General features: G+C 38.3%; 1 protein-coding gene and 1 pseudogene across 13 annotated transcripts in view; both read left to right on the forward strand.

Moving 5' to 3' along the window:
* NF1 (neurofibromin 1) overlaps positions 1-16103 on the forward strand; it is a 298008-nt gene that overhangs the window by 27708 nt on the left and 254197 nt on the right. The gene's annotated exons all lie outside the window — the stretch shown is intronic.
* LOC101426629 (26S proteasome regulatory subunit 8 pseudogene) lies at positions 11140-12544 on the forward strand (annotated as a pseudogene).

Consider the following 16103-nt stretch of genomic DNA (forward strand, 5'->3'; position numbering starts at 1 on the left):
TGCATTCCCGTATGGGCAAGAACTCCATGTAGGCCAGCTTGCTGCGTGGGCCAGCTTGCCCTCAGCAGGAGGCCCTGGGCATCAGACCCTGGACCTCCTATATGGTAGAGGGGAGCCCAATTGGTTGAACCACATCCATTCCCTTAAATAATTTTTAATAGTTGGTATGTTCAAGTCAGGATCCAAACAAGATCTTGTATTTGCATTTGGTGATGTCTTTTTTTAAAAAAAAAGATTCATTTTTTATTTATCCCCCCTCCCCCCCACCGACTGCTTGCTTGCTCTTTGCTTTCTGTGTGCATTTGCTGCACATTCTTCTGTGTCTGCTTGTCTCCCTATAGTTGCGTCATCTTGCTGTGCCAGCTCTCTGTGGGCATGGGCCAGCTTGCCTTCACAAGGAGGCCCCGGGATGCGAGCCCAGGGCCTCCCATATGATAGACAGGAGCCCAATCAATTGAGTCACATCTGCTTCCCTAGTAATGTCTTAAAAAATTACTTCTTTTAATTTTTTTCTTGTTCTTTATTTATTGATGTAAGTGCAGTTTTCCTTACATTCTATATATTTTTTAAATTTATTGAAGTATATCACTCATACATAAACATACATAAACAATAAGTATATAATAGTTGTGAACTTACAAAACAAACATCTATAACATCATACAGGACTCTTATAACTCACCCTACCACCAATAACTTCCATTGTTGTTAAACCTTTTTAACTTGTGATTAAAGAACATTGTCAAAATATTACTACTAACCAAAGTATTTTCCCCAACCAACCCTATTATTATTTTTATATCATTTATATATGAACATACATAAACAATTAAATGTATAGTAGAAGTTGTGAACTTACAAAGCAAACATGCATAACATTATATAGGGGTTCCATACATCAACCCTCCACCAACACCTTGCATTGTCGTGAGATGTTTGTTAAAAATTATTAAAGAATATTGTCAAAATCTTACTGCTAACCATAGTCCTTATCTTACATTTGGTGTGTTTTTCCCCCAACCCACCCTATTATTATTTTTTTAAATACATATTTTTTTATGACAATGTGTGAACTTGTAATACAATCATGTACATGTGCAGAATTGCCAAACAACACCCCTCCATCAACACACCACACTGTGGTGGAACATTTGCTACATATAATATCATCTGGCTACCATATCCATAGTGTACATTTGGCTCACATTTTCCACACTGTCTCATTATCAACACAGTACATCGTTCGCATAGATGCAAGATTATATTATTACTGCTAGCCACAGTCCATTGGTCACTCCAGCTGTATTTTTCCCATGCTTCTCGACTTTCCCAACACCCTGCAATAGTGATATACTATTTGCTCCAGCTCACAAAGGATGCCCTTGCATCTGTACCATCAATCACAATTCTCATCCACCTCTTGGTTTCTAGATTATTCTCTAGCATTCTGTCAATTGGCGTTTATATACCTAGACTACCATTCTCAACCACATTCCCATTTATAAACTAGCCATTACTCACTATGTGTTACCATCCACTCTATACATTTCCACACTTTTACAGTAAAGCTAATTAAAACTTCTACATATATTAAACATCAGTAGTCTATCTTGGTCCTCCCTTTATCTCCTTTAAGAATCCACCACCTACCACCAGGTCTTGAAGATATTTTCCTGTAATTTCTTCTAGAAGTTTTACGGTTCTTTTGTTTTCAGGTTTTTGATCCATTTTGAGTTAATTTTTGGATAAGGTGTGAGATAGGGGTCCTCTTCCCTTCTTTTGACTATGGATATCCAGTTCCTTCAGCACCATTTGTTGAATGGACTGTTCTGCCCCAGCTGTGTGGTTTTGACAGGCTAGTCAAAAATCACTTGATCGTACCTGTGAGAGTCTGTTTCTGAATCATCAATTTGGTTCCATTGGTTTATGTGTCTGTATCTTTATGCCAGTACCATGTTTTGTTTTGTTTTGTTTTTTACCACTGTAGCTAGGTAGTATGATTTAAAGTCTGGAGATGAGGGTTTGCTTTTCCTTTTTATAATGTTTCTGGCTATTCAGGACCCCTTCCCCTTCCAAATAAATTTAATGATCGTGTTTTCAATTTTTCCTTTAATGCTGGTGGAATTTTTATCAGGATTGCATTAAATCTGTATATCAATTTGAGTAGAATTGACATCTTAATGATATTTAGTCTACAATCCATGAGCATGGAATGTTCTTCCAGTTATTTAGGCCTTTTTTGATTTCTTTTAACATTGAGTTGGAGTTTTCTGAATACAAGTGCTTTACATCATTGGTTAAGTTTATTCCTGACTATTTGGGTTTTATCTGTCATATTTTATTTTCACCACTCTTTTGACACTTTTAGTTACTTTTATTGATTTTCATTTCTAAGAGTCTCTTCCAGGCCTCTCTCTCCTGTCTTTTCAGGCTCTAGCACACCCGTTAGTATTTCCTGAAAATCCAGTCTCTTAGTTAGAAATTCTCTCAGTTTCTGTTTATCTGTGAATATTCTAATCTTGCCTCCATTTTTGAAAGACAGTCTTGCTGGATATAAGATTTTTGGCTGGAAGTTTTTCTCTTGCAGTATGTTAAATATATCATACCACGTTCTTCTTGCCTCCATGGTTTCTGTTGAGAAATCAACACTTAATCTTATTGGGTATCCCTTATATGTTACGCATTGTTTTTCTCTTGCTGTTCTCAGAATTCTGTCTTTGTGTTTGGCATTTGACATTCTGATGAGTGTGTGTCTCAGAGTTGGTCTATTTGGATTTTTTCGGATGAGAGTACATTGTGCTTCTTGGATATGGATATCTGTGTCCTTCAATAGGGTTGGGAAATTTTCTATCATTATTTCTTCAAATATTCCTCCTGCCCCTTTTCCCTTCTCCTTCTGGGACGCATGACATGTCTTTTGCACTCCTTGTCTGTCATTTAGTTCCCTGAGACCTTGTTCAATTTTTCCATTCTTTTCTTCATTGTTCTTTTGTTGTTCACTTTCAGAGGCCATTTCTTTAAGCTCACCAATCCTTTCTTCTGCCTTCTCAAACCTGCTATTTTATGATTCCAGTGTTTTTTAAATTTCATTTATTGTGCCTTTCATGCCCATAGGATCTCCTATTTTTTAATGTATGTTTTAAAATTATTCTTTATGCTCATCCAGTGTCTTAATATCCTTAATCTCCTTAGCCATCTCATTGAATTTATTAAGGAGATTTGACTCCTTTAAGTCATCTGGAGGCTTATCTTGTTCCTTTAACTGGGCCATAACTTCCTGTTTCTTGGTGTGGATTATAATTTTTGTTGCTGTCTTGGCATCTGGCTTACTAGAGTATTTATTCTGGGTGCAGTTTTTGTTTGATTTAGGGCTTTCTGCTCTTTCTCCCTTGTTAGTTGTACAGTAGGAGCCAAGGATATATTTGGTGCTATAAGCTGTGGAGGCTCAAGCGGCCCTCATTGCCCCAGGGACCAGTGAAGCTTCTTCCAACTTTCTGCTTTGTCAGGGTTAGGGACAGAGTCACAGCTGTGTGGCATAATCCAAGTCATGCAGGCCTAGACTGTAGTTGCCCAGAGAGACTGATGAAGCTTTTTAAGGCCCTTGCTCTCCTACCTGGGGCAGAGATGGAGCTGCAGGTGTGGGCAGCAATCTATGCAGTGTGGGTCCAAGATGACCGCAGTTGCCTTGGTAGACTTCCGATTTTCAGTCTATGTCAGCCAAAGGTACCCGCAGTTACCTGGATAGGTTGGTGCAGGACCCACCAGCTTCCTCCATGCCAGAGGTGTGACTGAAGTCTAGCCTAGGGCTGCAGGCCCATGTCGATGAAAGAAACCAGATCCTACCATCACTGTAATTTTTGTTAGCCAGGCTTCCCCTCATGCTGGGAATGGAGTCAGAATGGCGGCCACTGATCTCTTTCAGACTTGGACAGATTCACCCCCTAGTTGTCCCAGTGTTATCCGTTAGCCAGTCAAGTCTACTAATTAGTAGCTGAAATTGATGGCCAACCATTTCCTCCTCCTCTGTTTTTGGGAAATGGATCTTCCAATTCAACCCACAGAATAGCTTCTGAGGTGGTCTCTGCTGTCAAAATAGGATAATCACCAGCCTCTGTGGCTTGGCTGATAATTTCCTGGAGAGACTGGTGCAGATCCCCCCAGCTTCCTCCCTGCTGGAGGTGGGCCTGGGGCCTAGGCTAGAGCTGCAATCTGATCTGGATGGCAAGAAGCCAGTCCATACCAGCACTGTGATTTTCAGTTCGCCCCACTTCCCCTTGTGCCAGGCATAGAGTTAAGATATGCCTGGGATAGCTACTAGGGTCTTTCTGACTTGGACAGTTTCAAATTATAGCTGTTGTTAGAATTATACTTAATGTTGCTGAATTTACTCATCGGAAGTTGAAGTTGGTGCCCAACTCTCTCTTCCTCCTCTGTTTTTGGGATGTGGCTCTTCCAATTCCAGCTGCAGAACAGCTCCTGAGGCAGCTTGTGCCTCCAGTGGTGGATGGGTACCAGCCTCCATGGCATGGAGCTCTCTGTTTACGAATCTTCTCTGCAGATGGGCAGTCTCCTCCTTCCATTCCTTCAAGGATTTGCAGGATGCTCTTCTGGTCTTCTGGAGCCCCCAAACAGGTGCTTCAGCTAGCTCTAGATAGCTCTGGGTGTTTACTAACTGCCCTATAGGTGGATCTTACTCTAGGAGCTTCTTATTCTGCCAACCATCTTACTGGTTCTAGTAGTAATATATATATATGTATTTTTTTTTACCTCCTACTGGCGGCCTCAAGAATCAAACCCAGGTCTTCCCATATGGTAGGTGAAAGCCCTATCACTTGAGCCACGTCTGCTTCCTGTAGTAGTAATATTTTGATCATGCTCTTGCATAGTTTGTAACAAATGTCTCACAACAATGCAAGGTGTTGGTGGTGGGGTGATGTATGGGACCCCTGTATAATGTTATGCATATTTATTTTGGAAGTTCACAACTTTTACTAGATACTTACAGTGTGTGTATATTCATGTATGAATGCTGTACTTCAATTAAAAAAAACTCTGCTCCTTAATAAAACGTCTCAATCTGTCATTCCCCTTCTGTACATAGCTGCTATTCTGTTTCCATCTAATATTTTTGAATTTATATTTTGTACAGATGGAATCAAAGCATATGTAGTACCTTTAGGCTAGTTTCTTTCCCTTAGTATTTTTCCCTTTTCTTTTTCTTTTTGACCCTTAATGGAAGATTGTTAATGTATTGCTATACACTACCATCCATAGTTTTCTTTGGTTATATTTTTGTGTCATTAATGTACACTTGTTCTCTCTCAAAGAAAAAGTCTTATATATGCACTATTATCCCTACTCATATTTCATGTGAGGTTTTGCTATACTATACAGTCCTATGCTACATTTTTAAGGTTTCCTTCTGGTAATATACATGACCTTAGACTTTCCCTTTCAACCACTATCATATCATACATTCGCACTACTAGTTATAAACACAACGATGCACTTTTACCATTTCTATGCATTTCCAAAAATTTATGAGTAACCTTTTTATCAATTCGGCACAGATTAAACCTCAGCTTTCCATTCTGTAAACTCATACTATTTTCTGGTGACCTATATTCTAGTTATTAACTCGAGTTTACAAAATATATTTAGTTCATAATAGCACACAGTGTTTACTCTTTTGTGTCTGGCTTCCTTCATTCAACATAAGGTCCTCCAGGTTCATCAATGTTGTCATATGCTTCATGACTTCATTTCTTCTTACAGCTCAATAGTATTCTACTGTAGGTATGTACTATAATTTATTTACCCATTTGTCAGTTGATGGACACCTGGGTTGTTTCCATCTTTTGGCAATTGTGAATAACACCACTATGAACATCTTATACAGATTTCTGTTCCTGTCACTGTTCTTTGTATATACCTAGGAGTAGTGCTGGGTCACATGGCAAATCTATATTCAACTTCCTTATGGACTGCCAAAGACAGTGTTCCATAGTGGCTGTACAGTCTACCTTCCCACTAACAGTATGTAAGCATTCCTATCTGTCAATATCTTCTCCAGCACTTGCAGTTTTCTATCTATCTAATAGTGGCTATTCTAGTAGATGTGAAGTGATATCTCGTTGTAGCTTTCATTTGCATTTCCCTAATTGCTAGTGAACATTTTTTCATGTGTGTGTTTTGTGTTTTTTTTTGCCATTTTTAATTCTTTGGACAGAAGTCTAGTCTTTTGCCCATTTTTCAATCGTTTGTCTTTTTATTGTTGATTTTTGTAGCATTTCTTTATAAACCATGAATATTAAACCCTTATAGATAGGTGATTTTCAAATATTTTCTCCCATTGAGTTGGCTGCCTTTTTTCCTTTTGACAAAGTCCTTTGAGTTGCAAAAGTCTAATTTTGATTGTCTCATCTATTTTTTTCTTTTGTTGCTTGAGCTTTGGGTGTAAGGTTTAAGAACACCCCACTGTATCCTTTTTTTCCTTAAAAAGATTTATTTCTTTCTCCTCCCCCCCCCAGTTGTCTGTTCTGTGTCCGCTTCTATTCTTGTCAGTGACACCAGGAATCTGTGTCTCTTTTTGTTGCGTCATCATGTGTGCAGCACCACTCCTGGCTGGGTTGAACTTTATTTCATGCTGGGCAATTCTCCTTATGGAGTGCACTCCTTGCGCACATCAGCACTGCACGTGGGCCAGCTCCACACGGGTCAAGGAGTCCCTGGGTTTGAACTGTGGACCTCCCATGTAGTAGGCGGATGCTCTATCTGTTGAGCCAAGTCCGCTTCCCCCACTCTATCTTGAGACTGTTTCCCTACATTATCTTCTAGGAATTTTATGGTCCTGGCTTTTATATTTAGGTCTTTGATCCATTTTGAGTTGATTCGTGAACAGGGAGTAAGATTGGGGTCCTCTTTCATTTTTTTGGCTGTGGCTATCCAGTTCTTCCAGCATCATTAGTTGAAGAGGCTGTTTTGTCTGAGTAATGTGGACTTCGTAGGTTTGTCAAAAAACAGTTGGCTATAGAGGTGAGAGTCTATTTCTGGACTCTGAATTCTATGCCATTTGATCAATGTTTATATCTTTATGCCAATACCACACTGTTTTGACCACTGTAATTTTGTAGTATGTTTCAGGGTCAGATATTAAGAGTCTTCCTACATCATTCTCCTTCTTTAGGATGTTTTAGACTATTCAGATGCCCTTTCCCTTCCGAATAAATTTGGTAATTCCCTTTTCTATTTCTGTAAAATAGGCTGTTGGAATTTTGATGGTATTGCATTGACCCTATAAATTAGTTTGGGTAGGACTAACTTCTGCATGATATTTAGTCTTCCAGTCTGTGAACACAGAATGTCTTTCCATTTGTTTAGGTCGTCTTTGATTTTTTTCTCTTTTTTGCAGTATTTTGTAGTTTTCTGAATACAGGTCCTTTACATCTTTGGTTAAATTGATTTCTAGGTATTTGAATCTTTTTGTTGCTATTATAAATGGAAAATTTCCCCCTGATTTCCTCCTCAGATTGTTCAGTAGTGGTGTACAGAAACATTACTGATTTTTGCATGTTGATCTTGTATCCTTCCACTTTGCTGAACTCATTTATTACCTCAGGTATCTTTGTTGTAGACATGTTGGAATTTTCTAAATATAGGATCTTGTCATCTGTGAATAGTGAGAGTTTTGCCTCCTCTGTTCCAATTTTTTTCCTTGCCTAATTGCTCTAACTAGAACTTACAACACAGTTTTGAATACCAGTGGTGACAGTGGGCATCCTTGTCTTGTTCCCAGTCTTAGAGGGAAAGTTTCAACCTTTCCCCATTGAATACAATGTTGGTTGTGTTTTTTTCATGTATGCCCTTTATCATATTGAGGAACTTTCTTTCTATCCCTGTCTTTTGAAGTGTTTTCACCAAGAAGGGATGCTGGATTTTGTTGAATGCCTTTTTGCATTGATCAAGATTATTCGTGTGTTTTTTTTTTCCCTTCAATTTGTTAATGTGGTGTATTACGTTAATTGATTTTATTGTGTTCAACCACCCTTGCACACCAGGAATAAGTCTCACTTGATCATGGTGTATAATTCTTTTAATATGCTGTTGCAGTCTACTTGCAAGTATTTTGTTGAGAATTTTTGCCTCTGTTAATTAGATTGGTCTGTAATTTTCTTTACTTGTGGTATTTTTATCTCTTTGATATTAGTATGACATTGGATTCATAAAATGTGTTGGGTAATTTTCCCTCCGCTTCAGTTATTTGGAAGTTTCAACAGGATTGGTGTTAATTCTTCTCAAAATGCTTGGTAGAATTTACCTATGAAGCCATCTGGTCTTGGACTTTTCTTTGTTAGGAGATTTTTGATGATGGATTCAATCTCTTTAAATGTGATTGGCTTGTTGAGTTCCTGTATTTCTTGTAGAGTCAGTGTAGGTTCTTTTGGCATTTCCAGAAATGTGTCCACTTCATCTGTGTAGTCTAAATTTTTGGCATACAGTTTCTTATAATATCCTCTTATGATCCTTTTTTATTTCTGTGGGGTCAGTTGTAACATCCTCCCCTTTCATTCTGATTTTACTTATTTGCATCTTCTCTCTTTTTTTTTCTTTGTTAGTCTAGCTAAGTGTTTGTCAATTTTATTGGTCTTCTCAAAGAACCAACTTTTGGTTTTGTTGATTTTCTCTATTTTTTTGTTCTTAATTTCATTTATTTCTGCTTTAATCTTTATTATTTCTTTCCTTCTGTTTGCTTTGGGATTGGTTTGTTCTTTTTCTAGTTCCTCAAGGTGTTCAGTTAGGTCTTTGATTTTAGGTCTGTCTTCTTTTTTAATACAGGCATTTAGGGCTGTACCTTCCTTCTCAGCCCTGCCATAACTGTAGCCTGTAAGTTTTGATATGTATTAGTCTCATTTGTATTCGTCTCAAGGTATTTACTTATTTTTGTTAGACTTTCTTTTTAGAGTCACTCACTGTTTAGGAGTGTGTTGTTCAGTCTGTTCACTTGTGAATTTTCCCCTTTCCCATCTACTATTGATTTCTGTCTTCATTCCATTATGATCTGAGATGGTGCTTCATATAATTTCAGCCTTTTTATATTTATTGAGACCTTCTCTGTGACCCAGCATGTGGTCTATCCTGGAGAAAGATCCATGAGCACCTGAGAAGAATGTACAACTCGCCGAGTTGGAATGCACTGTTCTGTATATGTCTGTTAGATCAAGCTAGTTCATCATATTGTTAAAGTTCTGTTTCCTTGTTGATCTGTCTAGTTCTAACTATCGATGTGAGTGACATGTTGAAGTCTCCAACTATTACTATAGAGATGTCTATTCTTTCAGGTTTGCAGAGTTTGCCTCATGTATTTTGGGGCATGCTGGATCGGTACACAGGTATTTATGACAGTTACTTCTTCCTGATGGATTGTCTCTTTTATAAGGGATGGCCTGCATCCCTTATAACTTTTTTTTGCATTTAAAGTCTGTTTTATCTGATATTAGTATAACTATCCCTCCTCTTTTTTAGATACTATTTGCATGGGATATCTTTATCCAACCTCTTTCAGGCAATTTGTATCCCTGGATCTAAGAAAACATATTTGTATCCCTGGATCTTGTAGACTGCCTATGGATGGCTCATCTTTTTTTAATCCATTCTGTCATCCTATATCTTTTTTTAAAGTATATTTTTATCAAAGTTTTGGTCTTACAAAACAATCATGCACATGTGTAGAATTCTCATACAATACCCCTCTACCAACACATTACATTGTTGTGGACCATTTCTTACAGATTATGAGATATCATCAGATTATTACCACTAATTATGGTATATAACATAGATTTGGAATATTTTTTTACATTCCCCCCTATATTAACATAGCACATCTTTGACAGTGATGCAAAACTATTACAGTATTGCTGTTAGCTATAGTCTGTAGGTTACAGTAACTGTAATTTTTCCCATGCTTCTCCACATTCTTACCACCTTGTAATAGTGATGTACATTTGTTCTAGTTTATAGAGGGACATTCTTTTATTTGTACTATTCACCACAATTCTCATCCACTTCTGGATTCACTGTTATACAGTCCGTAGATTGTCCTCTAGCTTTCATTCAGCTGATGTTTACATCCCTAAATTTCTCTTTTCATTCACAATCCCATTTATAAGCCAGTGGCATTAGTTTTTCCCACTATAATGCTTTACCATCAGCTCTATCCATTTCCACACTTTTAAAGTATGAATGTGAACTTTTTTTCAAAAGATATATTTATTTATTTATTTCCCCTTTCCCGCTCCCCCCCCCCCACCGCTTGTCTGCTTTCTGTGTCCATTTGCTGTGTGTTCTTCTGTGTCCACTTGTATTCTTGTCAGCGTCACCTGGAATCTGTGTCTCATTTTTGTTGCATCATCTTGCTGCGCCAGCTCTCTGTGTGTGCGCTGCCACTCCTGGGCAGGCTGCACCTTTTTCATGCTGGGTGGCTCTCCTTATGGGTGCATTCTTTGAGTGTGGGGTTCCCCTATGCGTGGGACACCCCTGCATGGCACGGCACTCCTTGCACTCATCAGCACTGCACATGGGCCAGCTCATCACAAGGGTCAGGAGGCCCGGGGTTTGAACCTTGGACCTCCCATGTGGTAGGCTGATGCCCTATCTGTTGGGCCAACTCTGCTTCCTACCAGTACTTTCAGATTTGAAGTTATGTTTATGATCTTGAGCATCGTATTAGTTATCTGTTGTTATGTAACAAATTACCCCCGAATGTAGCAGCTTCAGACAACAAATATTTATTATGTCATGTAGTTTCTTAGTGTCAGAAATCTGAGAGCTGCTTAGCTGGGTGTTTCTGGCATGGATTTCTGAGGTTGCAGTTAAGCTATTGGCCAGGGCCATGGGTATCTGAAGGCTTGACTGGGGCTGGAGGATTCACTTCCAGGCTGACTCACTTATGTGGCTGTTGGTGGAAGAACTCAGTTGTTTGCAAAAGACCACAGTACATCTCCCCTGAGCCTCTCCATAGGGCTACTTTCAATATGGCAACTAATATCCCTTTGTGTGAGTAATCTGAGAGAGAGAGGTTAGAAGCCACAGTCTTTTATGACTCTCATAAATGACACATCACCACTTCTGCCATATTATATTTGTCATGCAGAACAACCTGATAGAATGTGGGATGGGATTACACAGAGGTACGGATATGAGAAGGCTAGTTACCACAAACATGCAGTCAGTTTTTATAAAAGTTTCATATGTTCTTGAAGAAGGAAAATGGCGCTTGACGGACCAGAGCACATGGAGCTGGAAGAGGGGAAGGCAGGCAGTGGTCTCCACCAATATTACCTATCCAAGATTGAAGAACTTCAGCTGATTGTGAATGACAAGAGTCAGAACCTTCAGTGGCTGCAAGCACAGAGAAATGAGCTAAATGCAAAAGTTCGTCTGTTGCAGGAGGAGCTCCACCTGCTGCAGGAACAGGGCTCCTATGTGGGGGAAGTTGTCCGGGCTATGGATAAGAAGAAAGTGTTGGTTAAGTACATCCCGAGGGCAAGTTTGTTGTAGATGTGGATAAGAACATAGATAACAGTGATATGACTCCCAATTGCCGGGTGGCTCTAAGAAATGACAGTTGTACTTTACACAAGATCCTGCCCAACAAGATGGACCCTCTGGTGTCATTGATGATGGTGGAGAAGGTGCCAGACTCAACTTATGAGATGAATGGTGGACTGGACAAGCAGATCAAGAGATCAAGGAAATGATCGAGCTGCCTGTTAAACATCCTGAGCTCTTTGAGGCACTGGGCATTGCATAACCCAAGGGAATGCTGCTGTATGGACCCTAGGCCCTGGGAAGACACTATTGGCTTGGGCTGTAGCTCATCCTATGGATTGCACCTTTATCCGTGTCTCTGGCTCTGAATTGATATAGAAATTCATTGGGGAAGGGGCAAGAATGGTGAGGGAGCTTTGTAATGGCTCGAGAACATGCTCCTTCCATCATCTTTATGGATGAAATTGACTCCATTGGCTCCTTACTGCTGGAAAGGGGTTCTAGGGGGGACAGTGAGGTACAGCACACAATGCTGGAGCTGCTCAACCAGCTGGATGGCTTTGAGGCCACCAAGAATATTAAGGTCATCATGGCTACTAATAGGATTGATATCCTAGACTTAGCGCTGTTTCGCTCAGGGTGAATTGACAAAAAAAATTGAATTCCCACCCCCCAGTGAGGAGGCCTGGCTGGACATCTTGAAGATTCATTCTCGGAAAATGAACCTAACACGAGGGATCAACCTGAGAAAAATTGCTGGGCTCATGCCAGGAGCATCAGGGGCTGGAGTGAAGGGTGTGTGTACAGAAGCTGGCATGTATGCCCTGCAGGGACGGCGAGTCCATGTCACCCAGGAGAACTTTGAGATGGCAGTAGCCAAGGTCATGCAGAAGAATAGTGAGAAAAACATGTCTATAAAGAAACTCTGGAAGTGAGGTGGATCTGCTTTGTGTGGATCCCTCAAATAAAGATCTGTGGGATAAGAAAAAAAAAGTTTCATGTGTTCTTGAAAATAATTTATAATCCATACTTCTTGAGTTTGATTTTTGCTGTCAGCTTGACCCAGTTTACAAATTGAACGGTACAATTCTTTTTCAAAATTCTCATTGAGTTTTTTCTTTGCTAGATTTCTTCTTTGTTGACAGAAGTAAAATCTTTCACTGTATTGTTAGCTTTGTAACTTTTCATTGTAGATATGTCAGTTTTTGATGTATGTTAAGTGCATGGAGTTTTAGCACGATAACTTCCAGGCGATTTAAATCTTGTCATTAGATAGTGATCTTTTTATTTCTAGTAGTGCTTTTTGCCTTAGTCTGCTCCAGTTTTCTTTTCTGTAGTATTTGCATCGTAGGTCTTTTTTTAAATTCTATGACCTTTAATCTTTCAGTGTCCTTATTTTTTAAGTTTGTCTCTTATAAGCAGCAAATATATACCCAGTCTCATTATTTTTGTTTTCTAACTGTGGGTTTAGTTCCTTTACATTCATTGTAATTACTCTTCTATTTGGAATCATTTCTGACAATTTTCATGTGCCTTTTATTTGTCCAGCTTTTTCAGTTTTATCTTGAATCTCAAACTGTCTTCTGGGTTCAATTTTCTTCTGCTAGAAATGTATTCTTTAGAATTTCCTTTGGTGAGGGTTTGTTGTGGTAATCACTCTTATTTATTTTCCTTTCTTCCTCATTATTCTTGACTATAGTTTTGCTGGATATATAGAATTCTAGGCAGTTTTTTTTTTTTAAGTACTTCAAAAATATCATTTCGCCTATCTTTGAGCTCCACCATTACTGCTGATAATTCAGTTGTCAGTAATTTCCATTATTTTATAGGCAAGAGTTTTTTGTTGCTGTTTTTAAAGTCTTCCCTTTGTTCTTTGTTGCTATGCAATCCATTGAGTTGTTTGTGGGTATGTTTCTTTTTGTTTATCTTGCTTGGGATTTTTGGACTTCTGTAGCTGAAGATTGCTGTCATCTAAGAGTTAAAATAAAATCAGTCATTGCCTTTTCAAATACTGCCTCTTCCCTATTATCTCTGTTAATCATCTTCTGGGACTACAATTAGATGTACATTAGACTTTCTCACTTTGCACTCCAAGTCTTTGATATTTTCCATCTTTTTTTTTAATCTCTCCAGACTGCATTCAGGATAATTTTTTTGGTCTTCTTTTCTAGTTCTCTAACATATCCTTCAAATGTGTTTGCTCTTCTATTAAAGCTAATCTTTGCATTTTTGTTTCAATTTTTCATTTCTGGAAGTTTTATTTTTTTCAAATGTGCTTGTTCCTAGCCCATATTTTAAGGTTCTGTATTGTTTCTATTAAAAATGTGAAAGTTTTTTGGTTCCTTATCAGAAAATTCTAATATCTAACCTATTTATGAATCTGCTTCTGATGTCTTTTGATTCTGATGATAGCCTTCTTTTGATACTTTGTTTCCTTATTTTTTAAAAAATAAACTCTCACCTATATGGTCAAATGGTTGTTTGTTTGTTTGTTTATCCCCCCTTGCGACTTACTTGTTGTCTGCTCTCTGTGTCCATTTGCTGTGCGTTCTTCTGTGTTTGCTTGTCTCCCTTTGTTGCGTCACCTTGCTGAGCTGGCTCTCTGCGGTGTGCGGGCCGTGGCCAACTTGCCTTCACAAGGAGGCCCTGAGACGTGAACCCAGGGCCTCCCATATGGTAGGTGGGAGCCCAGTTGATTGAGCCACAGCTGCTTCCCTCCTTATGTGTTTTATTCTTTTTGATAGCTGATCATTTTCTTTGGAACTTTGAGATAATTTTTTTCAAGTCATTTGTTATAATTGTGTTCTTTCAGTGAGGATTTATGGTTGCTTTTTTACCAGTCAACAGGGAGTACTACCAACTAGGGACTATGTACAGTCAAATTCTCATCAGATCATATAGGTAGTGTGAGTTCAGGCCACCGAAAACATAAGGCCAAGTTTGTGGATATTTTCTTTTTTCTTCCTTTCATTTCTGTGATCAAGATAGGCAAGTCTCTTGCTGTTTCCTCCTGTGTGACAAGCTTCATTTACCATTCATTCTTATGTTATATGGCACTTTGGTGTCTTAGCATTGTGCAGAGGTTTCTTCTTTGATTCTTTACCTCAGATTGACCCTCAGATTGGTCTCCTGGCCCCTCTACCTCTTTGCGGTGATTGGATCAGAAAGTAACTTTCGCAGTTCAAATCCCAGATGAACATTTGCTTACCTACCAGTTTTTTGGTTTCATTTTATTTTTGGCATTCATGGCCTATTTACCTTTACCATTTTAAATGATACATTTAAAAAGATGCTTTTAGTGTTCAGTACTTTAGTTGTATCATGTTGTCAGAAATTGAAGTCTACTTACATTTTTAAAATCAAAGTATACATGTACTTACTAAGAACCAAATAGTACTAGAAAACTTGTAATAAAAGATAGTGGTTATTTGTGCCCACCTAACATTAGCCAGCAATGCTGTTCTACAAAGGCAACCATATTGAACAGTTTTAGATGTTTATACTCTTATTTACCTCTCTGTTTCAATATTTAAAATGCTATTTCTTGATTTATCAATTTGACATTATTGACTTGTTAATATAATCTGTAAAGGTTTAGCCTCCATTTTTAAAACTTTCCATCCTTTGTATCTTCCAATATATTTATATCATTTAACAGTTAAATCAGTATTTAGTTCTTACATATGTAGATATTATTCAAGGGTGTGCCAAGTCGTGTTCTATGATTAAGGTTTACTTTCTTGTACAACTTTTTGTGTCTCTAAAATTAATAACTGTCTCATTTCATCATTTGCTTTTTTTTTTAATGTAGTTGTTAATTCTTTACATCTCTCTAAGATGCCCTTAGTACTGTTTCATCACACAGGGTCAAGCCTGTTAATTTATCCATTGCAGTTTTCTTTCTCCTGAGTACTTTCTCCCATTCTTCTGCTTTGAGAGTTACTAGATGAGGTGTGTAGCTGTCATCCTAGGTTCTCCCTTCATTGGCATTTTGGAAATTCTCTTTGCTTCTCTCCTTTTTTTATTTCTGTTTTGTGGATTCCACTAGTTTGGACCACATCTTCTGCTAGCTTGCTGGGAAAAGAAGAAAAGGATGCACAGGACATAAAATTTTTATACAACATAAAATTTCCCATTTTAAACATTTTCAAGTGTACAGTTCAATGGTATTACATTCACAGTGTTTTGCTACCATCACTACCATTAGCAAACTTTTCCATCACTCCAAACAGAACTCTCTATCCTTTAAGCATTGTATCATTATTCCCTATTCCCCCACACCGCTGGTAACCTGTAACCTACTTTCTGTCTCTTTAAATTTGCATATTTTGGTTATTTCATATAAGTGAAATAATAGAATAGCTATCATTTTGTGTCTGGTTTACTTCACTCAACATGCTATCTTCAAGGTTTATCCATGTTGTAGCATGAGTCAGAACTTCATTTTTCTTTACAGCTGAATAATATTACATTATGAATATATTCCACATTTCATTTATCCAGTCATCTGCTGATGGACACTTGGATTACTTCTGCCTTTTGGCTGTTTTGAG

The sequence above is a fragment of the Dasypus novemcinctus genome, chromosome 21, assembly GCF_030445035.2.
Source record: "Dasypus novemcinctus isolate mDasNov1 chromosome 21, mDasNov1.1.hap2, whole genome shotgun sequence".
Taxonomy (NCBI): domain Eukaryota; kingdom Metazoa; phylum Chordata; class Mammalia; order Cingulata; family Dasypodidae; genus Dasypus; species Dasypus novemcinctus.